The sequence below is a fragment of the Myotis nattereri genome (genome assembly GCF_964212035.1).
Source record: "Myotis nattereri genome assembly, chromosome: X".
Taxonomy (NCBI): Eukaryota; Metazoa; Chordata; class Mammalia; order Chiroptera; family Vespertilionidae; genus Myotis; species Myotis nattereri.
Genome location: NC_138078.1, coordinates 135,960,047 through 135,986,200, shown reverse-complemented (window position 1 = coordinate 135,986,200; position 26,154 = coordinate 135,960,047). Strand labels below are relative to the sequence as shown.

Below are 26,154 nucleotides of genomic sequence, written 5' to 3'. Positions count from 1 at the left end.
TGAAGAGTAAGGATAATTAAATCACATGTTTAACATCCCAGCACCAGAGAGATGACAAAGTATGCAAAGCAGGACAGTGCCAGCATGTGATGGATTTATCGAACATTTTGATATGTAAACATTAAACATAAAATCATTGTAATGATAGAAATACATGAGAGCTTTGGGGAGGGGTATAAGGGATGAAGGTTTATGAAAGGCCTTGTTATTGTTATTGTTGTTGTTAATCCTCACCCGAGGATATTTTTTCCATTGATTTTTTTTTTTTAAGAGAGAGTGGAAGGAAGTGGTAGAGACACACAGAGAGAAACATCGATGTGAGAGAGACACATTGACTGGTTGCCTCCCTGACCCCAACCAGGGTCGGATCAACCCTGCAACTGAGGTACATGCCTTTGACTGGAATTGAACCCATGACCCTTCAGTTCACAGGCCAACACTCTAACCACAAAGCAAAACCAGCTAGGGCTATGGAAGACCTTTTTAATGACTCAAATTATATAATACTTTTCCTCAATCTTTATGGATAACCTAATTAGTCATTGCAAAGGTAACGTTAATAAGAAACCTCAGGTAGAACTAACACATGATGTTGTTTTTTATTCTATAATTATCCAGTTCAAAAAGAATCTTTGATGTATGAAGAACTATAATGCAAGGAGATATTTCACAGATTCATTCACAGCAGCACCAATGAAGCAGAATTTGTAAGTATGATTAAGAGTAGTGCTGACACAGATTGGATTTTACCTAGCATTTTTAAAAGGTGGTGCTAAGTACATTAAAAATACAAAAAAATTTAGAGGGGATGCTTAACCTACTTAAGAGATAGAATATTTCCAAGTGTTTTTTTTTGAGATATGCATTTGTATGCAGTTGATAACATTCTTGACAAATGTTACTTATGAATTTCCTCAAAACAGGCCAAAAGTAACTCTATGTGACAATAGTTTAAAGCTGAATTCCAATTACTCTGTCTCTAAAATACTCAATGAATTATTTTAAATTTTAAGTTTTTAAATTTTCTTTATTGATTAAGGTATTACATATGTGTCCTTATTCCCCCATTGTCCCTCAGCCCCTTCTCATGCCCTTACCCCCCTGGTGTCTGTGTCCATTGGTTAGGCTTATATGCATGCATGCAAGTCCTTTGGTTCATCACTCCCCCTTCCCCCACCATCCCCTGCCTTCCCTCTGAGGATTGATGGTCTGATCCATGCTTCTCTGTCTCTGAAGGTGTTTTTGTATATATATATATATATATATATATATATATATATATATATATATATATAGAAGAGGAAGGGAGAGGGCATAGAGAGTTAGAAACATCGATCAGCTGCCTCCTGCACACCCCCTACTGGGGATGTGCCTGAAACCACGGTACATGCCCTTGACTGGAATCGAACCTGGGGCCCTTTAGTCTGCAGGCCGATGATCTATCCACTGAGTCAAACCAGTCAGGGCTCTAGATCTGTTTTTGTTCATCAGTTTATGTTGCTCATTATATTCCGCAAATGAATGAGATCATGTGATATTTATCTTTCTCCAACTGACTTATTTCGCTTAGCATAATGCTCCTGTTTAAGACTGGTATTCTCCAAAGTTAGTTTTATCATTTAAAAGATATAGGTACATTTTTAGTTTTTTTGGACCTTGATCCCACTTCTAGCAATATATCCCAAGAAACTAGAAACACCAGTCAGAAAGGATATTCACCCCTATGTTCATAGCAGCACAATTTACCATAGCTAAGATTTGTAAACAGCCTAAGTGCCCATCAGCCAATGAGTGGATTAGAAATTGTGGTACATCTACACAATGGAATACTACGCTGCAGTAAAAAAGGAGTTCTTACCATTTGCAACAGCATGGATGGAAATGGAGAGCATTATGCTAAGCGAAATAATGGTTAACATGAGATATTATTCGTTTCTGAAGTTTCTATGTGTAAAATGATGATGATGATGATGATGATGATGATGATGATGAATAATGCTAGATTTCCAAATGATTACATTGAGCCAGACACTTATTTCTACACTCCATCTTTTTGTAACACTAACTAAAGAGGTAGGGATTAGCATCATACTTGTTTGACAGATGAAAAAACAGAGATACCAAGAGGTGAAGTGACTTGTTCAAGGCCACACAGTTAGCAAATGGCAGTCTCTTTGGTGGATTTCCTGCATTTTATTCTACTAACTTGTATTGTATAGTCTTTATATGCCAGTCACTGGGATCTATAAATGTTAAAAGGTCAAGTTTCTTCCTGGAAAGCGCTCACTCTGCTTAACATGCTAACCACTTGGAGAGAGAAATATGTAAAGGTGTCAGGGAGGAATTCTTTGTGTAATGCATTTGGAAAAGGCTTCAGAGTGGAGGCTAGAGGAGCAGTTTTTGTGATGTACTGTGTGTGTATGTGTGTGTGTGTACTCTTTACAGAGGCTAACATTATACCTGACACATAGTAGATGTGCAAACAATACATGTTTAGGATAAATAAAACCATACCATAAATATTAAGGTCTTCACCCCAAAGAGTTCAAAGAGAAAGTATAACCATAGCAATTTTTCAAATAACCTTCTTAATGAATATAAATGGTGGTGGAATCTTACATATTTCATTGCTATTGCTGTTGTTGTTGGAATCAGAGGGATTACCAAAGTTCCCTGGCCTAAGAGTGAGGGGAGTTTTAACTACTGTCTGAGTTCTGCTAAAAGCTACTCGAGTGATCTCGGTCAGGTTGCTTCACCCTCTCTGAGGCCTCAGTTTTCCTACCTGTAGTATGCATCCTTTTCTAAGATGGCCTCTACAGATTCTCCTACCCAGTAATAGTTAATCTCTGCTTCTACCTCTATAGTTCAACCTCAGGGGAAACTGAGCTAATGAGTGCACAAAGGTTTTAGAAACCATATAGCATGGAATATGTATAAATCTCATGCTACTAGCCCCACAAACACAGTGACAGCATTGCCAGCATAAGCCTGCATGCATATGCTTATCCAACAGGCACCTTAGCCTCTGTCCAGGGATCAAGATGTGAGGAGCTCAGTTCCTTTTTCCCTTACATCTGCTGAAGTGTCAAGAATGTAAAAATTAAAATTTTACAAGTATTTACAAATTCCTGTGATTAGTAATGATAAGTAAGAACAGTTGAGTGGTTCTAAAATACAGTGGGGCCTTGACTTACGAGTGTCCTGACTAACGAGTTTTTCAAGATACGAGCTGTCTCTCGGCCGATTTTTTGCTTTGAGTTGCAAGCTAAAATTTGGGTTATGAGCCAGCTTCAGATACCCCACCGCTAGTTGGCGCAGAAAACGTCACAGTGAATGCCACAACATCACCCCAGCAGCACGTGTCTCATTCGTTCACTTTAAGATTTGACATACGAGTAATTTGAGTTACGAGCTCCGTCACGGAACAAATTAAACTTGTAAGTCAAGGTCCCACTGTACAAATATGGCCCTGCTGGTGTGACACAGTGGTTGAGTGTCAACTCATGAACCAAGAGGTCACCAGGCTGGATCCCCAGTAGGGGGCGTGCAGGAGGCAGCTGATCAATGATTCTCTCTCATCATTGATGTTTCTATCCCTCTCTCCCTCTCCCTTCCACTCTCTGAAAGCAGTAAAAAAATAAATAAAAATATGATTGTATAGGAGTAGAATACAGCCATACAATCAGGTTGGAGTTTATTTTCATAGAGACTTAGATTTAAATGACTGCCAAGTCATGGTAACTGAACTTGGTCTCTGACTTCCTTTGGGAGAGACCGCTACTTTTTTTTTTCTTCCCCCACCCCAGTAAGTATACTCCCATAGAGTACTATAATAGGAAAGTAAATATATACGGTTGGCAGTCTTACATGCCACCATGGTCCAAGAAACATCAGCACCCTCCCTTACCCCAAACACATTTGTACCTGGGAATATTGAGTTTACCTGTCCCATTTGTACAAGTGAGGTAGGTGTACTTGTTAGACAGTCAAATCTGCTTCTTTAACCAAAGGGCTCTCTCTCTTACAGAGCAAATCCGTGTGTGTGTGTGTGTGTGTGTGTGTGTGTGTGTGTGTGTGTTGTTAATAACTCACCAGAAAACCTAATTTATTTGAGTAAATAATTTAGAAACTGTATCCATGGACCCTAACAGTTCTCTGAAGAGCCAGAAATGGAGGGTGGAGTGTAGAGCTAGGCATTAGGGCTGCCAAGGAATAAGGGATAAGAGACCTTGAAGTCCCTTGTAGGGATTTTCTAGGACTTGGGCCTCAGGAAAACAGCAGTGCAATCATTCCTCAGCCCTGGACTCACCAATGATTGCTAACTGGCCTGTAGGAACATCTCCTCCTCCCTGATAGGAGAGGGAAGCCAGGCAAAGGTATTAGCACCATTATCTGAAGTAGCAGTGCATCTGTTAAATAGTAAACAGGTGACAGAAACTGGAGCAGACATTGGGATGGGACCCCAGAGTGAGCTGAGCAGTCAGCTATAAGAAGACTCACATGGTGACTGTGGCCTGCACAGGCTGCCACTCCCAGTATGGTGCACCATACCAGAATGCTGATGTGAAGCCCCTACAGAAATGTGCAACTGCCTTCTTCTCCTGATAGACATTCCTCAGGCAAGCTCTGGGAGGGCAAGGGCTGAAAAATTGACCCTTTGGTCAGGGTCAGGGAGCTTGGCTGTTCCATATGAAATTCCCCATGGAAGAAAGCAGGGCACATGGGAAGGGCTACTGGTCTCTATCTCTCCCTTCCAAACCCTCCCAGGATAGACAGTGTGTTTTCAAAAATGTTTTGCCCTAAAGATGCTCATGCAAAATGTGCTGTCTACTTAGGGCTCTGGAGACTTTTAAACCTGGCCAGACCACAGTCTAGAACAGGGGTGGGCAAACTTTTTGACTCGAGGGCCACAATGGGTTCTTAAACTGGACCGGAGGGCCAGAACAAAAGCATGGATGGAGTGTTTGTGGGAACTAATATACATTCAAAGTAAACATCATTACATAAAAGGGTATGGTCTTTTTTTTTTTTTTAGTTTTATTCATTTCAAACGGGCCGGATCCAGCCCGCGGGCCGTAGTTTGCCCATGGCTGGTCTAGAACATTAAACCACTTAAGAAATTAGATCAAGCAAGGCATTTACCAAGCCTCACATGTAACTCTTACAAGTAAGGATGGATATGGGTGAGATGTATGATCACATACTAACATGGATTTACAGTGCAGTTTAGTAAGCTTATACAAGATACTAAGTAAACAAGGTCAACCTACAAGGTAGTCTCTGGAGGCATGTCCTAAGGCCTTGTCATTTTTAGTTCTTCCTTGTTTACCCTTTGGTTGAAATAAATGTTTTAGAAACATTACATCATTTAATCTTAAGAACTTAAGAAAATATAGAATGTCTGCAAGTGATACTAAACTATGGGTAATCAAAATTCAAAAAGATATTTTGAAATTGTCCTGAAGCCAATAAGTTAAATTTTAACAGAGGTACATAAAAACTGCAATTATGTTCCATAAACTAAGTATAAAATTGAAGAATGAGAAAGACCACCTGAGTTAGCTGTAATTCATGGGCTAAAATACCCATGGACTTTAGTTGAGCCCCAAATATATTTTTTTGAAGAGGGATTGTCAACCAAAAGAACCAAGGCCAATTCAGGTGATATTAAGATAAGTGTGATACTCCAAATGTGGAATTCAATAGTTGACTGTACAATTGTGCATTGTATGGGACAGACCATATTTGAAACACTGTGGTATCCTGGATACCCCATTTCAGTAGAGGCTTTCAAATATTGAAATTTATTAAAAGGGACAGATACTAGAACTGTAAATTCTTGTAAAGCTCATCACATATATAAATGCTCTTTAAAAGAACAGAAAAAGTTTAGTCTACAGAAAAGGGAGACTGAGGGAAGGTCTGAGAGGTGCATTTGAGAAAGAGATCTGGTGCATGCTTTATAAACAAGAGGTTAAGACTAGCCCTATGGATAGCAGTTTGAGGGAATTGATTTTAACTAAGAAAATTTCCAATCATGTGAGCTTTCCAACTGTGGAGCCTAGTGCTTTAGAAGACAGTGAGTAGATGGCTCCTTCATAGTGTACTAGAAAAGGGATTCCTAAAAAGTCAGGGGAGGGGAAGTTGTGGACCAACTGTACTGCCTTACATAATCATAATATCGTATTTTATATCTGTGAAATCAATGATATTTATGAGAAGATGCAAAACTAAATATGGAAAAGCAGTTGTTTTGTTTTGTTTTATATGACATATAAACATGGCTGACCGAATTGGCTGAGGAAATTCACCATACTCCCAGAGACAGTGGGAGCAGTCTGCTTTCTCACAGTGAGAAAGCTAATAGCCCAATTTGTCTGATTGTTTGCTCAGCTCTTGGAAAATCCAACAACAGTGTAACTATAAACTTTCCTGGGCTTCATCACTAACACTCCTGTCAAGCCTCTCTAGTGGTTAAAACCCTGTTCCATTCAATTAAATTCTGTTTGGAATGCTCTTAAGACATTCTCCTGAAATTGTATCTCAGATATCTTAGGCAAGTTCTGGTAGGAAAAAAAGTATAGAATCACTGCTACAGTAAATGTAACTTCCCAACAATGGACCAACATAAAATGCAATCCACAAGAAAAAAAAGCAAAATGTTAATTCTTTCAAAGTGTATAATGCTAAGTTATAATTTTATTGACACGGTATAAAAACGGCAATGCTTCTTCAAAAATAATTGAATGTTTTATTTAAAAATACTGATGGCAATTATTTCATGGAATCTTAAAATTTCCTCCATCAGTCCCAGGAATGTGCATGCAAAAAGTCCAACTCCCACTGGCTGCCTTTATCCTGGCATCCACCAAATCAAGGTTCCACTTTAATAGAGCATAATTCTAATTTACAACTGGGGAAGACAGTGATCAGTGACTCTGAAGCTTCACTGTGTGCTCATTTCATCAATCAATCTATTTTCTTGTCATTGCCAGATGCCATCAATTCTATTTCACCCCCTGCATGTAATAGGGATGTGTATAACCATGTGCAAGGCCATGCAACAACTTCTAAACCAGTTACTTCTCAGGTGCTCTCCACTCAGATTCTACAAAGAAACATCTCCAAAGGCAGCAACAGTGGGATAGGCCACCATAGCCATTGAGTTCTGCATAGGTTTCAGCAGCACCAATCTGAGGCTATAGCCCCTCTAAGTAAAGGGGGCTGACTCCTTAAGGATTGCCTTATAAATTTCAATCCTTAATCAGGACATGTCTTAGTTAGTTGAACCAATCAGAACATAAGACTGGCCACCCCACTGGGAGATAATGTTGGATTGAAATTGTTTTCTTTGGGAAAGGCAAAATTAGCACAAAGTTCAAGGGTAAGAATGAGCCATCAATAAGTGTTTTGCAAAGAAAAGAAGCAAAAAGGAAATCTAAGTAGAGGGTTTCTACTTAGTGGTCCAGAACAGGCATCAGAGGATTCTAAGGTTTCTCAAAGGTCATTTATTAACTTTTCTAACCCATGAACTTTGCTTATAAACTAATTTTGACACTCTTTTCAAAAATGATTTTAACTTTGTTGTTGAGTTTATAGCTCTTCTGTTTCAAATTATTTTGACATCAACTATATCCAAATGACCATCATTTATGGAATACACTTGCTTAAAACAATTACTCAGGCTTTCATAATATATAGCCATATGTGCATGTTTTCAGAGCTACTTTATTGGATGGAATGACATGTTATATCCTCATAGCATGAGATATTTCTTTATGATTAATCAACAATTTGCTCTTTTAGCTCTAGGTCAGCTAAACCAGTTTAATAAAACATACAAGACTTCATTGGTTTCTTCCCCAGAACAATTTTTAATGATTTATATTTAATTTCATTGATTTAAAAAACATTTATTGAATGTCTACTGTCTGCAGGACTTCTAAGATGTGAACAGCTAGACCAGGTCCAGTGAGGCTTGAGGTAGCTAGAGTATTCATAATTGGAATGAAAATAAGATAATGACAATTATTAGTTATCATCCAAAAGTAGAACTAAAATAAAGCTGTCAGAGTTGTTATTTTTTATTTGTTTAAATAGCATGCAATTAGTATCATGTTCCAGAAATCACCAAAGGGATTTGTTGATCTCACATTGCTGGACAGATACACAGTGGAGATGCAGCAACAGGACACTACCAAAATTGAAAGGCACTGGAGAATGACACCTCTAGGCAAAGGAAGGCAGAAGGCTACATTTCTCCCAAACCTTAGTCTAACCTTTTCAAAGACGTACACAAGGCATTAGTATTTCATATCTAAGGGCTGCTGCAGTTTTTCAAACATGATGTTTTCTTTCAGTTTACACATACCATATTAAGAAAAATGGTAATGAGTAGTTCATGACAATGGCTTTTAGAAGGAACAAAGGCTCAATTGCTGAGGAAAAAAGAAGTAATATTTATTTTCATGGAAGAGACCTCAATGAACAACTTGGTTGTAGCTTTGCTCTCCCATTATTTCTGAGCTCAGTAAAAAATAAATCACTAGGCCACTAATACATTTGGAAATCCAGACAATATGATTTGCATGGAATTGTCTTTCCTCTGAAACAGGTATTTCAATCTTAGAATCATAGAATCACAGAGCCATGGGGATGAAACAGAACTGGTTTGTCCTATTTACATGAAATTAATAAATGGATCACAAGATGCCACTGTAATTACTGAACACCAGACCCCCCTTTTACTGCCTCCCCAAATAAAAATAAAGCAACAGAGACACTGAACTTTGCATGAGCCTAAATTTAACAACATCAAAACCACAAACAAGCCAGTGAAATTGATCCAGAAAGCCTCTTCCAAATATTTCAAGATCTTAACAGGCTGAGTATTTCTGAGTGCCTTAACAGTTGCTCCTCTCCCAGATTAGCTTCTTTTCTGCAATTACTTCAAATAATGGGAAATAAATAACTTGTTTATTCTATATTAAGAGTATCAAAGAAGTGGCACAAGTGAGAGCCATATCTTTTATAATGGGATATATCTGACTAGTGGAGTAAAACAACATTCTATACTCAATGTGAACACTCTAGGAGCCAGGCAGTATAGACAAAAACTTGCCCGATAGGTATGCTATAAAGCATCAGTCCTGTGTTAAAAAAACATGTACCTCTCTGTTTTGGTAAAACAGCTACTTACCAACAGTGTAAGTTAGGAATAACTACTGATAATATATATATATATATATATATATATATATATATATATATATATATATATGAGGCCCGGTGCACAAAAATTTGTGGACTCGGGGGGGAGGGGGGTCACTCAGCCCAGCCTGTGCCCTCTCGCAGTCTGGGACCCCTCGGGAGATAACGACCTGCTGGCTTAGGCCTGCTCCCGGGTGGCAGAGGGCAGGCCCAATCCCTAGGTGCAGCCCCTGGTTGGGCTCAGAGCAGGGCCGATTGGGGAGTTGGGGCGCTGCCCCCTGTCATGCACAGAGCAGGGCGATAGGGAGGTTGTGATGCCACCCTCAGTCACGCTCAGGGTAGGGCCGATTGGGGGGTTGGGGCACCGTACCCTGTCACACTCAAGGCAGGGTCGATGGGGAGGTTGTGGCGTCACCCCCTGTCACGCAAGGAGCAGGGCCAATCCAGGGGTTGGGGCACTGCCCCCTGTCACTCACAGAGCAGGGCCCATCAGGGGGGTTGGGGCTCTGTACCCTGTCATGCACAGAGCAGGGCCCATCAGGGGGTTGGGGCACCGCACCCTGTCACACACAGAGCCACAGGGCGATCAGGGGGCTGGGGAGCTCCCCCCTATCAGGCACAGAGCAGGGCTGAGCAGGGGGTTGGGGTGCCTTCCCCTGTCACGAACAGAGCAGGGTGGATAGGGAGGGAGGTTGTGGCCCCGACTGCTGTCACACACAGAGCCACAGGGCGATCAGGGGGTTTGGGCGCTGCCCCTTGTCACGCTGATCCCGGTGCTGGGAGGCATATTACCCTTTTACTATATAGGGTAGAGGCCTGGTGCATGGGTGGGTGCTGGCTGGTTTGCCCTAAAGGGTGTCCTGGATCAGGGTGGGGGTCCCCACTGGGGTGCCTGGCCAGCCTGGGTGAGGGGATGATGGCTGTTTGCAGCTGGTCACACACCCTTCAGGGTGGGGGTCCCCACTGGGGTGCCTGGCCAGTCTGGGTGAGGGGCTGAGGGCTGTTTTCAGGCTGGGGGTGACTGAAGCTCCCAATTGCTCCTTTTTTTCTTTTTTTTTTCTTTTTATACTGGGCCAGCTTTAGCTTTGATGCTTGGCTCCAGCTCTTAGGCCTCCACTGCTGAAAGTAGGTTTCTGGCCTTTGCTTACAATGTTGCGATCCTGCTGGCCGAAGCCCAGTGGACTAAAGCAGGTTTCTGGAGTTTTGTTTAGCTTCTATATTTGTAACATAGTTGCTTAGAGTTGCAGCTCAGAGGCCTGCAGTGGCAGACGGGGAACATTGGAGTCCTCCATCACTGAAGCAAGCAAGCCTCATGTTAGTTTCAAGCTGCCTGGCTGCCGGCCACCATCTTGTCTGGCAGTTAATTTGCATATTGCCCTGATTAGCCAATGGGAAGGGTAGCGGTTGTACGCCAATTACCATGTTTCTCTTTTATTAGATAAGATATATATATATATATATATATATATATATATATATATATATATTTTGAAAAGTGACCTTGTGGGAGTTTGACTGGGAGACCAGGAGGTCTATCACTCCCTATGACATGCACTGACCCCCAGGGGGCAGTGCGGAATGAACGAAGGCCCTGGACAGCAGCCAGAAGGCCCTGGCTGGCCATGATCACTGGCCAGGCCTAGGGGTCCTACTTGTGCATGAATTTCATGCACCAGGCCTCTAGTATGTCTATAGAAATCATATCAGAGGTATAATATGCTAAGTATTTGCTAACGAAAAATCCAATCACCTAGTCTTTTTTAAAATACAAAGATAACAATCACACTTGGAGTCTATTATCAAAGCCTCTTTCATAAAGAGTTTCCACTGACAACTTTGAGGCACCCACACCTGTATGCTAAAATATTTGCTCACCCTGAGGAATGGATGCCTTCCACCTGCCCCCCACCCAAAACTTCCTTAATAACCTATTACCCATGTATGTCTCAAAATCATCTTTAAACCCATAAAGGTTTTTAGCCTATATCATCTTTTGGGGTAACAAGATCAATACATTTATCCCCTGTTATAAATTTCATAAAGCACCAAAGAGAAGGTTCAAAGAGAACAATGTCAAACCCTTTGCTGGAAATATTCTAGTGAGCAAACGGCACATAGGGATGGAAGTAAATAAACAGTACATGGAAAACTCTCTCCCATAAACCTGGCTCTCTCAGGCCTGGGTTTCTGAACATAGTGTATAATCAATTTGAATCTATTGATCAAAAGCCAATTTTCATCCAGTGATTTTATACTGGGCTCTAGTCACATCTTTCTTCCCAATCTTCCACTGGTTGTTGCTCATCCAGTCTCTCTTTCATTTGCTTTGAAAAAAGAAGGAAATGTGGTCTCAGCAATTTGCAAGTTACCCACAGAGACTGTTATATAGCTGACAGAAATCAGTATGGCAGGGTCCCAGGGCTAATTAAACAAATGTGACAATTTGAAAAGCTGCAATGTGACTTATGAACCATGAAACAGTCAAAAATGAAAAAGGAAAAAAAAAGCACTGCACAGTATTAAAGACATGAAAGAGGCTTACATATTTAATAATTAAGAAAACAACTGCAGTGGCAATTTAAACTCCTCAGTTAACCAGATTGGGAGTCTGTGAAGGGTTGAAACACAGAATTCAAAAGTCACACTGAAAATATTTGAAATTGCTAAACAACAATAAGAACAGTCACAATGAAATCCAATAGAAGTTTGCATGAATTTAGGGGTTAGAACCCACTGAATGTTTCTGTATTTCATCCACTCTAGGATTCAGGGAAGTTATTTTTCTTATTCTCATTCCATAGATGAAATACCAGAGTCTCCAAGAAAAGCAACCATTGACACAAAGTCATGTAGTCCGTATGTGGCAGATCAAGGACCTCTGTCCATGGGGTCTAGCTTTGCACTCTGGACGTTAGTCACCATCATGCTCCATAGGATGAGCTCTGTTAATGTAACCCTACACAATATGCAGCAGAAACCAAGATTTCTCACTCTTCTGTATGATTGGCATACAGCCCTCTGAAGAGAGTGCTAGATTTATTGAATGTGCTGTGTCACCAAAGTACAACCCAATGAACAGCCGTTCAGAGGATTAGATTATTTTAAGTTTAATAATCCAGGTCTCGGGTGTCTGTGATAGTACATATCAAGGCCCCTAGAAAGTAATGGTCATCTAAAGTTTCTGGATCTATACAAGTGATTTTTCTGGAAAGGACCCTTCCAGGCTTTCAGGTACCCTTTCCTTCTCAGAGCCTTAGGATAAAGACATGGTCACTCCTACTTCACCCAGGGAAAGGAACTTGCACAAGGTTTAGACTGAGGGTGTGTACTTCCTTGCTCTGACCACAGAGGAAGTTATATACAGTGTGTATTAAATTTCTCTCTTCTTCTCTCCTTTGTGGGAACATTCACTTTATCATTTTATACCACTTAGCCTGATTTTTTAGTTTTTTTTTTGTGTGTGTGTGTGTGTTTTTTTAATAGTAGGTACACTGCTCAGAGCTACAGTAGCATTTGACTAATATACACTACACAAGCCTCAGGATGGAAATAAATTATTCAGATATACTCTAAACATGGTCAAGAGCACATAGTTGAGAAGTTAAAACTATATTTGGTTTTATTTAATGACTACCGGCCCGGTGAACAAAATTCATGCAATGGGTGGGGGGGTCCCTCATCCCCGCCTGTGCCCTCTTGTAGTCCAGGACCCCTCGGGGGATGTCTGACTGCCAGCTTAGGCCCAATCATCCCAGGACATTCTTCTTACAGTCTGGGATCCCTCTCACTGTCTGGGACCCCTTGCTCCTTACCACCTGCCTGCTCTCTGCTCCCTACCTCTTGGTTCGCTGCTCCTTAATGCTGCCATGGAGGCAGGAAAGGCTCCCGGCACCACCACTGTGCTTGCCAGCTGTGAGCCCAGCTTCTGGCTGAGCTGCGCTCCCCCTGTGGGAGCACACTGACCACCAGGGGAGAGCTCCTACATTGAGCATCTGCCCCCTGGTGGTCAGTGCACATCATAGTGACCAGACATTCTGCTGGTTTTTCAGCAGTTCCTATGACAGCTACTGGCAACATGTGGCTACTGAACACTTGAAATATGCCTAATGGACTGAGGAGCTAAACTTTTATTAAAATGTAATTAATTTAAATTTAAATAACCAGTCACATGTGGCTATTGTTACTGTATTAAAAAGTAAAACATTAGTCAACACTTCAATTTTACAGATGGGAAACCTGAAGGACATAATGGTTAAGAGACTAGCTGAGAGTCACAAAATAAGGTAGTGGAAGAGTTGGGACTAGCTTTGAGGTCTCTTGATGCCCAGTCCAGTATCATTGACACATTGCTTTCCTCTAAAGCCTAGTTCTTCCAGAGGCCAGTGGTTTTCCAAAGGCTATGTGGTCTTCGCTCTGTAATACAGATCAGGTTCTGACAATGTCTGGGTGGAGCTTCCAGATCAGACAACCATTCACTTTTGTATCAAATGTATTGGGTGTGTGATGCTGTGCTGGGGCTCCTAGGTTAAAGAGCAGGAAAGAGGCTGCAATGTTTGAGTGTGGGCAAGCTTCCCAGGTTTCCTCCAGTCCCATTGGGTCCTAAGAAGCTGGAAGGGAACTGAATACAAAACTATCAGAAGCCCAGATAGCCAGGATGCTTTTGCCTGCCTTTGTTTTTGATGGGCCTTACTTCTTTCTTTGTGATTCGAAATTTTCTAATTAATATGTTGCTAGTGGAGAACTGGATGAGTCTGTTAGCATGCTCACCCCAGAATGGAGGACTTAAGGGGAATGCTCTGTTTTGACATAAACTTTGCTGCAAGGCTGAGAGTGCTTAATAGGAACAACATACAGGCATTCAACCACAAAAAGATCTGGAAAACTCACTATGAAAGAAATAACACCTCATGAATTCTTCTTTCCTGTGATCACAAAGATAATAAGCACAGTGAATAGTACCAAATCAGTCTCTAACTTTATTTGAGAGATTCACATTGTCTCTCCTTTCTCTGATCATAGTAGCATATGGGACCCCACTTTGGCTTTTATCAATGTCTTGTTTAAAGTGAAAATGCCAACATTATTGTACTTTGAGGAGCAATATTAAAAATAGGCTAGAGCAATCATCTCTCTCTATATAAAACCCTAATATGCAAATCGACTGAATGGTGGAACAACCGAACAACTGAACAACCAGTCTCTATGATATGAGCTGACCACCAGGGGGTGCACACGGAACATGGTGGGCGTCAGCTGCAGCAGGATGGTAGAGCAGGTGAGCGAGGGTGCCAGACCAAGGCAGAGCGCTTATCGCTGTCATTGGGGCAAGCCTCTGGTGGTTACTGAAAATTCTTTGCTCCCACATGCTGCGGTCCCACTAGAGCCCTGCTCACATTCACTGCTGGCGCTCAGCGCCAGCTCTGATCACTATGTTCCCTCTGTGGGTGCGAGAGGTGGCTGCCAGCCCCAGTTGCCACTGAGAGTTTCTCCACCTCCCCCTGCTCCTGAGGTCGATCAGGGCCAGTAGATGCCTCTTGCGCCCATCGCCGGAGATGGCCCTGCTCACACCCACAGATGGTGCTGGAGCCACCACTCGCACCCACTGCCAGAACCTGGGGCCGGTCCTGATCTCTCGGCACCTTCAGCAGGTGCAAGCATTGGCTGTAGGCCTCGATTGCCCCTGAGGACTTCTCCACCTCCTCCTGTTCCTGAGGGGCAATCAGGGTAGCAGCCGCTGCTCACACCCGCTGCTGGCACCGGCTCCAATTGCTCTGCACTGTCAGCATGTGGGAGTGGCGGCAGCGGCAAGAGAAGGGATGCTGGCAGACAGAGGACCTTGGGCTGTGGTGGGAGGGGCTGCGTAGGGGTGCAAATGATGGGCCGAGACCCTCCCCTGTGCCTCACGGCGCACAGTTCCTTTCGAAGTGCATGAATTCATGCACTGGGCCCCTAGTGTGTGTGTGTGTGTGTGTGTGTGTGTGTGTGTGTGTGTGTGTGTGTATATATATATATATATATATATATATATATATATATATATAGAGAGAGAGAGAGAGAGAGAGAGAGAGAGAGAGAGAGCTGCCTGAAGACCTTAAAGTTTCTTGGTCAGTTTCTGAAGCCCAGCTGCCTCTGGACTTATCAAATGGCCTTAAAGGTAGGTACTATGAGATGGGTCTCTCTAGAAACTGCACTGTGATTGGCGGGGACAGGGCAGCTCATAAAAAGGAGGAAATGGTGGGCAGCAGATTGTACAAGAGTCCATTGCACCTTCATTGAAGGTTAGACCAGACTGAGATGGACTGGAACTGACCAGCATGAGTTTGAAGAGGAGAATATGTTCAGTGTAGACGACTCATAGAGGGTTGTATCTAGGGATTAGAGCAGGGGTGGGCAAACTTTTTGACTCGAGGGCCACAATGGGTTCTTAAACTGGACCGGAGGGCCAGAACAAAAGCATGGATGGAGTGTTTGTGTGAACTAATATAAATTCAAAGTAAACATCATTACATAAAGGGTACGGTCTTTTTTTTTTTTTTTAGTTTTATTCATTTCAAACGGGCTGGATCCGGCCCGCGGGCCATAGTTTGCCCACAGCTGGATTAGAGGTTAGTTGAGAAAATGTCCATGAGTTGAAACTATGAAAGTCATTTTTACTAAAAGGAAAACAAAAACAATATCAAAAGCCCTCACACTCAAGGGAAAACATCTTTCAAAATGATGACCTTGATTTCTTCATTACCTTTTATCTTCTTGAGTAGGACACTCCACTTTGTGTTGAAGTTGGTAGGCTTCATTTCTGTTACTATTGTGAGGAACTTGGTGTTTTTGTGGTGTATTTCTATTGGATGGGGCTAAATGGCATGGCTGTGACTTCTTTTACTCAAAAGGGAAATTAGAGATAGACAATATAATTCCAAGAACTTTTGGTTTTGCTAGCCAGCAAATTATTTTTCTTCATCTCATATACTTTTTTAATTTTTTAAATCTTTATTGTTGAAAGTATTACATATGTCCACTTTTTTTCTCCCATTTACCCCTCATAGCCCTCCCCAGGGCTCTACCACCCTACTGTTTGTGTTCCATGGGTTATGTATATATGCATACAAGTTCTTTGGTTGATCTCTTCTGACCCACACACCCACACCAGCCTTCCTTCTGAGATATGACAGTTTGTTCTATGCTTCTATGTCATTGGATCTGTTTTGCTTAACAGTTTATTTTGTTCATTAGATTCCACATATGAGTGAGAGCATGTGATACTTGTTCTTCTCTGACTGGTTTATTTTGCTTAGCATAATACTCTCCAGGTCCCTCCATGCTGTCTCAAAGGGTAACAGATCCTTCTTTTTCACTGCTGCATAGTATTCCATGGTGTAAATGGACCACAGCATTTTTATCCACTCATCTACTGATGGGCATTTGGGCTGTTTCCAGATCTTAGCTATTGTAATTGTGCTGCTATTAACATAGGGGTACATATATTTTTTCTGATAGATGTTTCGGGTTTCTCAGGATATATTCCTAGATCACTGAGTCAAATGGGAGTTCCATATTTAATTTTTTGAGGAAATTCCATACTGCTTTCCATAATGGCTGCACAAGTCTGCATTTCCACTAGCAGTGTAATAGGGTTCCCTCCCCTTGTCTGGCCAACCTCCCACGGCCCCGATTGGCCCAATTGCTGGCCATGCTGAGGGACCCCACCCATGCACAAATTTGTGTACCAGGCCTCTAGTGTTGAATAAGAGTGGTGAAAGTGGACATCCTGGTCTTGTTCCTGTCTTTAGGGGAAATGGTTTTAGGTTTCACCCTTTGAGTATGATGTTTCCTGTAGGTTTATCATATATGGCCTTTATCATGTTAAGATATGCTCCTTCTATTCCAACTTTGCTGAGAGTTTTTATCAAAAATGGATGTTGGATTTTGTAGAAGGCTTTTTCTGTTTCTTATGATATGATCATGTGATTTTTATCTTTCAATTTATTTATGTGATGCATCACATTTATTGATTTGCGAATATTGTACCAGCCTCGCATCCTTGGAATAAATTCCACTTGGTCCTGCCGTATTATCTTTTTAATATATTGCTGGATGTGATTTGCTAATATTTTGTTGAGGATTTTAGCATCTATGTTCATCAACGGTATTGGCCTGTAATTTTCTTTCTTTGTAGTGTCTTTATCTGGTTTTGGAGTTAGGATAATGCTGGCCTTTACATAAAAGAGCTTGAAGTGTTACTTCTTCTTGAATTTTTTGGAATAGTTTGAGGAGGATAGGTGTTAATTCTTCTTAGAATGCTTGGTAAGACTTCCCTGTGAAACCTTCTGTACACAGCTTTTGTTTGGTGGGAGTTTTTTGATTACTGCTTCTAATTCATCAGTGGTTATTGACCTATTCAGGTTTTCTAAATCTTCTTGATTCAGTTTTGGAAGATTGTATTTTTCCAGGAATTTGTCCATTTCATCCACATTGTCTAGCTTGTTAGCATATAGTTGCTCATAGTGTTTTCTTACAATCCTTTGTATTTCTGTGGTGCTTATTAACTTAAAACATCTTCATGTAAAAGCAAATCATTGTTTTACTATAGATAGAAATAATAGAATAAGATCATTCTCTCTAACTATTCTTTTATAAATTTAAGCCATCCAACACAATGCACCTACTCGCTGTACTTTTTATACACCTACAGATGTCACCTATGTGTACATGTGTATGTGGGTGCTTCTGGGATAGTACAAAGGGACAGAGAGTTTGACACAGTCTTTGCTCTAAGGGACATCACAATATGCCTTGAGAGGCAACTCCCCCTAACACACCTTCAAAGGTGACACATGTAGATGTACAAAAAGTGCTGAGGGGATCCAGAAGGAGAGAGATATTAATTTCATTTGGATAATATTAGGGGTTTCAGAGAAGATGTGATCTCTGTGTTGGCCCTTCCATGGTGTGAGCAGGCAGACAAGAATGGATGGAGTTCCAAGCAGCGGGAGGAGCCAACACACACAAAAGGCTGTGGTGTGGGGAACAGGATGGCATATTTGAGGAAGAGAAATAAGTCCGTGGGAGGATAGAGAAAAGGGCACATGCTTGGGAAAAGTGGCAAAAGATGAAATGGGCACCAGTGACAACATACAGACAGGGCCTGACTGCCAAGATAAGGATTCTAGACTTTAGCCTCTAGTTATTTGGAAACACAATACTTCTTGAAAACCTTTGTTGACAGTGACCTCACTTCCATTTTATCCTTAGACAGATTCACCGGTTGGAACAGGGGAGAGAGGGAGGATTTAATATTTATTGAATGTTCCAAGTATTATTCTAGGGGCTTAACATACATCAGCTCACTCAATCTTCCCACTAATTCTGAAAATTAGCCAGCATTATTTTTTAAAAATATATTTTATTGATTTTTTTTACAGAGAGGAAGGAAGAGGGATAGAGAGTTAGAAACATCAGTGAGAGAGAAACATGGATCAGCTGCCTCCTGCACACCCCCCACTGGGGATGTGCCCGCAACCAAGGTACATGCCCCTGACCAGAATCGAACCCGGGACCCTTCAGTCTGCTGGCCGAAACTCCATCCACTGAGCCAAACCGGCTAGGGCTAGCCAGCATTATTACAATTTTGTAAATGAGATCCAGAATTGGTAAGTTACTCAAGAATGTTCAGCAGGTAAGAAGAGCCAAGGTTTACTTCTTTAATGATTATGTCTCCCTAGAGCATTCTTCCTTTTATTGCTCAAATACGAATCTCTCTGTAAGTGGCCCTCTGGGATTAGTCTCCACCATTTGAGGACTCCTAGCCTAAATCCAGTCTCTGAACCTAGCTTCCATATTGTAAGTACCTCAGGCATTTATGATCTGCTCCCTCTCCTAGTTCAATTTTCTTCTTGTTGGTCAGTTAATCTATTGATTTTAAATCCACTCATAATCCTGATTACTCTTTGCCAAATGCAATTCAGTTCAATAGCATTCTTTTTACAATTTTTATTAAAGTAATGTAAATTATAGAAGTTGAAAAAAGGGGGAAAAAAACCTCCCCATAATCCTGTCACCCTAGTAAAATAAGAACTACTGTTTCAGAGTTTTTTCTTTTTTTTTTTTTATTCAGAGTTTTTTCTTTACTTTCTTTTTTGCTCACATTTTTATATAGCTATAAAAATTAAATTGTTATATTCTGGTTGTTTCACTTAAAATTTAGTAAGTTTTTCATGTCAACCCCACAAACTCAAAGTCATCATTTTAATGCCTGATTATTTTTGAGTGTTTAGAACAGAATTTACTTAACTATTCCTCTGTTGTAAGATATATGGTAGCATTTAGTTTTGCTAATGCAAAAATATTAGAATGGGTAACTTTGTTCATATAGTTTTTTAATGGATTTGGATTTCCCCCAAAATGTAATGATAGAACATCAATGTCCCTCTAAAAACAGAGTGGCCAACCTAAATAAATGGAGAGGCACATCATGTTCATGAATTGAAAGAAGCAACAAAGCAAATAAAGATGTCAAAATTTCCCAAATTGATCTATAGATATAATGCAATACTAAACAACATTTTAACAGGATTTATTGTAAATATAGACATGTTTCTAAAATTCATATGGAATGGAAAGGGAGCTAGAATAGCCAAAATATGTTGGGGAAAAAGTTGGAGGATTCACATTATCCTATTTTTAAAATATATTTTTATGGATTTCAGAAAGGAAGAGGGAAAGAGACAGAAGCATCAACGATGAGAGAGAATGATCTCAGCTGCCTCCTACATGCCCCCTACTGGGAACCAAGCCTGATGGAGCCTGATTGAGCCTTAAACCTAGGCCTGTGCCCTGAAGGGGAATCAAACTGTGACTGCCTGGTTCATAGGTTGATGCTCAATCACTGAGCCACACAGGATGGACTCACATTATCCTATTTTAAGACATGCTATAAAGCTACAATATTTGACACATTATGGTACTTATGAGATGCCAGGGACATGGACCAATAAAATGAACTAAAGAGTCCAGAAGTTGACACACATAAATAAGGTCAATCTACTTTTTACATATATGCAAAATCAATTCAGTAGAGAAAGATAGTATGTTCAACAAATGGCATAAGAACAAAATGAGCAGAATAAGCTTCCACCTACACCTCACACTATATACCAAAATTAATCCAAGACAGATCAAATACCTAACTGTAAGACATAAAACTATAAAACTCAGAACAAAACATGGGGTAAAATTTTTATGGCCTTGGGTTACAGAAGTACTTAACTTTTATTCTTAGAAAAACTCCATCAAGAGAATGAAAATATAATCCAGTATATAAAAAAAATCTGCAAATCACATAACTGACCAAAGACTTATATACAGAATATACAAAGATGACTGAAAATTCAACAAGAAAGTAACAATCTGATTTTTAAAATGAGCAAAATATATGAACACACACTTTATCAAATAAGATTTTCAAAAATTAAAATAAGCACATAAAAAGATGCTCAATATCATCAGTCATTTGGAAAATGCAATTATAACTACAATGATACACCATTACACATCTATTAGAAAAGCCGGTGCACTGTCCAGTTTTTTTTTGTTTTTTTTTTTAAATATATTTTATTGAGTTTTTACAGAGAGGAAGGGAGAGAGATAGGGAGTTAGAAACATCGATGAGAGAGAAACATCTACCAGCTGCCTCCTGCACACTCCCCACTGGGGATGTGCCCGCAACCCAGGTACATGCCCTTGACCGGAATCGAACCTGGGACCTTTAAGTCCGCAGGCCGACGCTCTATCCACTGAGCCAAACCGGTTTTGGCACACTGTCCAGTTTTGTTCAGTGGTGTCGGTCTTGGGCACCAAATGGTCCCAGGTTTGATCCCTAGTCAAGGGCACATACCTGAGTTGCAGGTTCAATCCCCAGCCCAGGTCAGGTTGCATACAAGAGGCAACCAATCAATGTTTCTCTCGTTCCCATAGTCCCTCCCTTACACTCTCTCTAAAAATCAATGGAAAAAATATACTTGAGTGAGCATTAACAACAACAAAAAGATCAAGTACTGACAAGGATGCTGAACAATTGAATCTTTCACATATTGCTGATGTGAATGAAAAATGGCACAGCCACTCTGAAAAACAATTCGGCACTTTTTAATAAAGTTAAATATATACTAACCATATGACTTATCAATCCCCCTCCTAGGTTTATACCCAAGAAAAATGAACACATACATTCACACAAATGTGTACACAATTATTAATAACAACATTATTCACAATCACTAAAAACTAGAAAAAACCCACCTGTCCTTCAATGGATGAATGGATAAACAAATTGTGGTACATACATGTAATGGAATGTTACTCAGGAATAGTGAGTAATGAAATATCAATACATGTAAAAACCTGAGTGAATTTCAAAGGCATATGCTAGTGAAAGAATCACTATGGAAAGATTATATAATTCATAATCTATAATAATAAAAGCATAATATGCTAATTAGACTGGATGTCCTTCCAGACTAAGCCGGGCTGCTATGGAAGCCCGGGTCCCAGATGCCAGAGGGAAGCGGTGCTGGCAGCCAGGGGAAGGAAGGCCTACTCTTGCATGAATTTTGTGCATCAGGCCTCTAGTTTTATATAATATTTTGGAAAAGACAACACTGTAGGGACAGAGAACAGATCAGTGTTAGCTAGGGTTTGGAGGGTGAGGAAAAGAGCCTGACTGCAAAAGGGTAACATGAGGGATTTATTTTGGATATTAATTTCATTTTGTATTCTGTTAAAGGTGGCAATTATAGAAATCTATTCTATGTTACAACTCATAGGACTATAACTAAAAAATGGTTAATTTTAAAAATATCTACACTAATAAAAGGGTAATATGCTAATTAGGCCAGGCATCTTCCAGACAAAGCCACAGTGACAGGGGCCGAGGCAGAGGCGGTTAGGGGCAATCAGGCTGGCAGAGGAGTGCAGTTGGGGGCGTTCGGGCTGGCAGGGGAGGGCAGTTGGAGGCAATCAGGCTGGCAGGGGAGCAGTTAGGGGGCGATCAGATCGGTAGGGGATCAGTTAGGGGCATCAGGCTGGCAGGCAGCGGTGGTTAGGGGTGATGAGGTAGGCAGGTAGGCAAGCAGTTAGGTCCCGGATTGCGAGAGGGTGCAGGCCGGGCTGAGGGACCTCAACCCCCACCCCGTGCACGAATTTCGTGCACTGGGCCTCTAGTTATATATATTTATTGATTACAGAGAGGAAGGGAGAGGGAGAGAGAGATAGAAACATCAATGATGAGAAAGAATCATTGATCAGCTGCCTCCTGCATGCCCCCCACTGGGGATAGAGACCACAACCCACGCATATGCCCTTGACTGGAATTGAACCTGGGACCCTTCAGTCTGCATGTCAATGCTCTATCCACTGAGCCAAACTGGCTAGGGAAAACAAATGGTTAATTTTTAATGTGCTAGCCAGAAATCAATACCACGTGCCAAGTGCTGTCTAAATAAAACAGAGCAGAGGGATACTATCACCTTCTCAATTCTACTTGTTCTAGAATAGAGGTCAATAAAGTTTTTTTTTTGGAATACAGTCACAAGCATTCTTTTACATATTGTCTATGAATGCTTTATGCTAAAACAACAAAGTTAGTAATTGAGGCAGAGTCCATATATCCAAAATAACCAAATATATTTACAATCTGGCCCTTTAAAAAGTTTATGTATCCTCGTACATACATACACACATGTGTGGCATGGACAAGTCTCAGAGAATGGGGAAGAAAGAAGTCAGACTCCAGGTGCACATGAACCCACAGTGTGAATTTCAAGAGCAGACAAAAGCACGTAAATAATAGTTTGTGTGTCCTTACTCTAGATACTTGCCTTCTATTAACACATTTGGGGGCAGTAATATATGATTCTGCTAACCTTTTCTTATCTACTATAAACACTGGTGAAATCAAGTGCATTACCATATAGTTATACTCCTGTGAAACCTCATTTTATTAAACTTGGTTCATCTGGTAAGCTGTTTTCCTGATTCTGACAGGTGGTATAAGCAATTTTGCCTATCTTCCTTGTTATACACTGGATCAGGGACTGAGCCATATAGTAATCAACTAAACCCTACTCCTTCAGCCCTATATCCTTATGGAGAAAGGCAGAATACATAGTGGCTAATAGCCTGAATTGAGATTTTGGCTCTGCCAAAAGTTACTTAATCTCAAAGTATTTCAATTTCATTATCTGTATCGGGGATGACAATAGTACTTGCTTCCTAGCATTGGTATGGTGATTATATGTGAAATCCTTAGATCAATGCCAGACACAAAAAAACTACTATATAACTATTTCATATTATTAGATTCAATTCAGGCCAACCTGAGTTCCCATCCTGTTTCATCTCTTCAGTTGTAGTAGGTTTATGTGATTTGGGGGCACTTGATTCAACCTCTCTAAAGCCTCAGGCTGCCCTTTACCTAGTCAATGGTCTCTGTATAATGAGCTAAATACTGCTGGAGAAAACTACACAAATTACAGTTGGAATCAGTATAAATTTCACATCTTCAGTGTGACCTGGATCCTTGGCATTGCTTCATAATCATACTGTATTCCTCAGATAGCCCCCTCTCTTCCTTTCAATGACTATTTCAAACTTTCTCCAGTTTCCTAAAACCTCTGAATTTTCCCTTGACTACCTCCTATCACTACCTCATCAGAAGACTTGGACTGGAAATTAAAAATATTTAAATTCTGTTGTATTTATTTTAATATTTCATATGTTTTAAAAATCTTTAACACATCTGAAAATAATATTGTTGTATGCTGCATGGTAAGAATCTAAGATTAGGTTAAAGAGAATAGATATGTTTGTGATATCATCTTCCTAAGAATGGTATGCCTTTCCATTTGCTTAAATAGTCTTTGGTATCTTACATAGTGATTCAAGGTGTTAATATAGCTTTGGCACATTTATTGTTAAATAAATTTATAACATAAATGGTGTCTTTTTGTCCAATATGTCTGTATAGGTGGTTGCTTTACATATAAAGACTATTCTATATATTTACTTTGCACAGTGAAACTTTCCTGAATCATTATACTAATCATTGTATTGCTCATAATAGTGTTTTGGATAATCATTTTGGGATTTTTCAGGAAAACTATATCCTACAAATAATTATTTTACACATTCTCTCCCATTTTAATACCTCTTATTTTTCAGTTTGTGTAATTGCCATGGGTAAACTTCAGAACAATATCTACACTAATAAAAGACAAATAGGAAAATTGACTGTACCTTTGCTATGCCTTAAGCCATGCCCACCAGCCAATCAGAGTGACTATATGCAAATTAACCCAACCAAGATGGCAGCTGGCAGCCAGCATCCATGGAGCTGGAGCAAACAGGAGGCTTGGTTGCCCCAATGATGGAGGAAGCCAAGCTTCCCGCCTGCCGCAGCAGCTCTGAGCTCCACTCAAAGCAACAAAGTTTTAATTATAGAAGGTAATTAAACCCCAGATACCTGCTTTCAGCCAGCCATGGCCACGGAGCTGGAGTGAGCAGGAGTGGGTTGCCCCTGGCTATGGAGGAACCAAGCTTCCCTCCCGACCACCCTGGCTGGCTCTGAGCTCCTCTCAAGGCTACAAAGTTTTAATTATAGAAGGTAAATAAATTCGAGAATAAAAAAAAAGAAAAAAGAAAGAAAGGAGAGGCTGGGAGCTTCTGTCACCAGGGGGGCTTGGCCAGCATGAAAATGGCCCTCAACCCCTTAACCAGACTGGCCAGGCACCCCAGTGGGGACCCCCCACCCTAAAGGGGGTGTGGTCAGCCTGTAAACAGCCATCAGCCCCTCACCCAGGCTGGCCAGGCACCCCAGAAAAACCCCTTCTCCCTGAAGGGGGTGTGCCAGCCTGAAAATGGCCCTCAGCCCTTCACCCAGGCTGGCCAGGCACTCCAGTGGGGACCCCCACACTGAAGGGGGTGTAGCCAGTCTGAAAATGTCCCTCAGCCCCTCACCCAGGCTGGCCAGGCACTCCAGCGGGACCCCCACCCTGATCCGGGACACCCTTCAGGGCAAACCAGCTGGCCCCCACTCATGCACCAGGCCTCTATCCTATATAATAAAAGGGTAATATGCAAATTGATCCTAACAGCAGAACGACTGGGAATGACTGGTCACAATGACACACACTGACCACCAGGGGGCAGATGCTCAATGCAGGAACTGCCCCCTGGTGGTCAGTGCACTCCCACAGGGGGGGGCTCTGCTCAGCTACATGCCAGGCTGACGGCTGCAAGTATAACGGCAGTGGTGGGAGGCTCTCCCGCCTCCTCAGCAGCGCTAATGATGTCTGACTGCAGCTTAGGCCTGCTCCCTGCTGGCAAGTGGACATCCCCCGAGGGCTGTCAGTCTGCCAGAGGGATGTCTGACTGCCAGCTTGAGCCTGATCCCCCAGAGAGTGGGCCTAAGCCAGCAGGTGGACATCCTCTGAGGGGTCCCAGACTGCAAGAGGTGATAGGCTGGGCTGAGGGACACCCCCAAGTGCACAAATTTTTGTGCACTGGGCCTCTAGTTAAATAATAATGGTAGTAAAGACTCTAGTTTTTTTCTTGACTATAATGGGAATGTTCCTAGAATGTCTCTGGAATGTGACACTAGATTTTTAGATTGAAATGAATATACTTTATCACATTAAGGATGTTTCCATCTATTTTTATTTTATCAAGAATAAGCGTTGAGTTTTGTCAAGCATCTTTGAGCATGTATGAAGACATTAATATGTTTTCTTTTTCATTCTATTCATATAAAGTTATTATATTAATCAATATCTTAGTATAAACCAGCCTGACATTCCTGGAATAAAATCTATTTAGTCGTGCAGCATATCCTTTGTTGTATTTCATTGAGAAATACAACATCCTCTTTGTTAGTATTTCATTGAGAAAATTGCA

The 26,154-nt window shown here is 41.1% G+C and overlaps 1 protein-coding gene across 2 annotated transcripts in view; it reads right to left on the bottom strand.

Moving 5' to 3' along the window:
• Nucleotides 1-26,154, bottom strand: part of AFF2 (ALF transcription elongation factor 2) — a 626,368-nt gene that overhangs the window by 194,825 nt on the left and 405,389 nt on the right. The window lies entirely within an intron of this gene.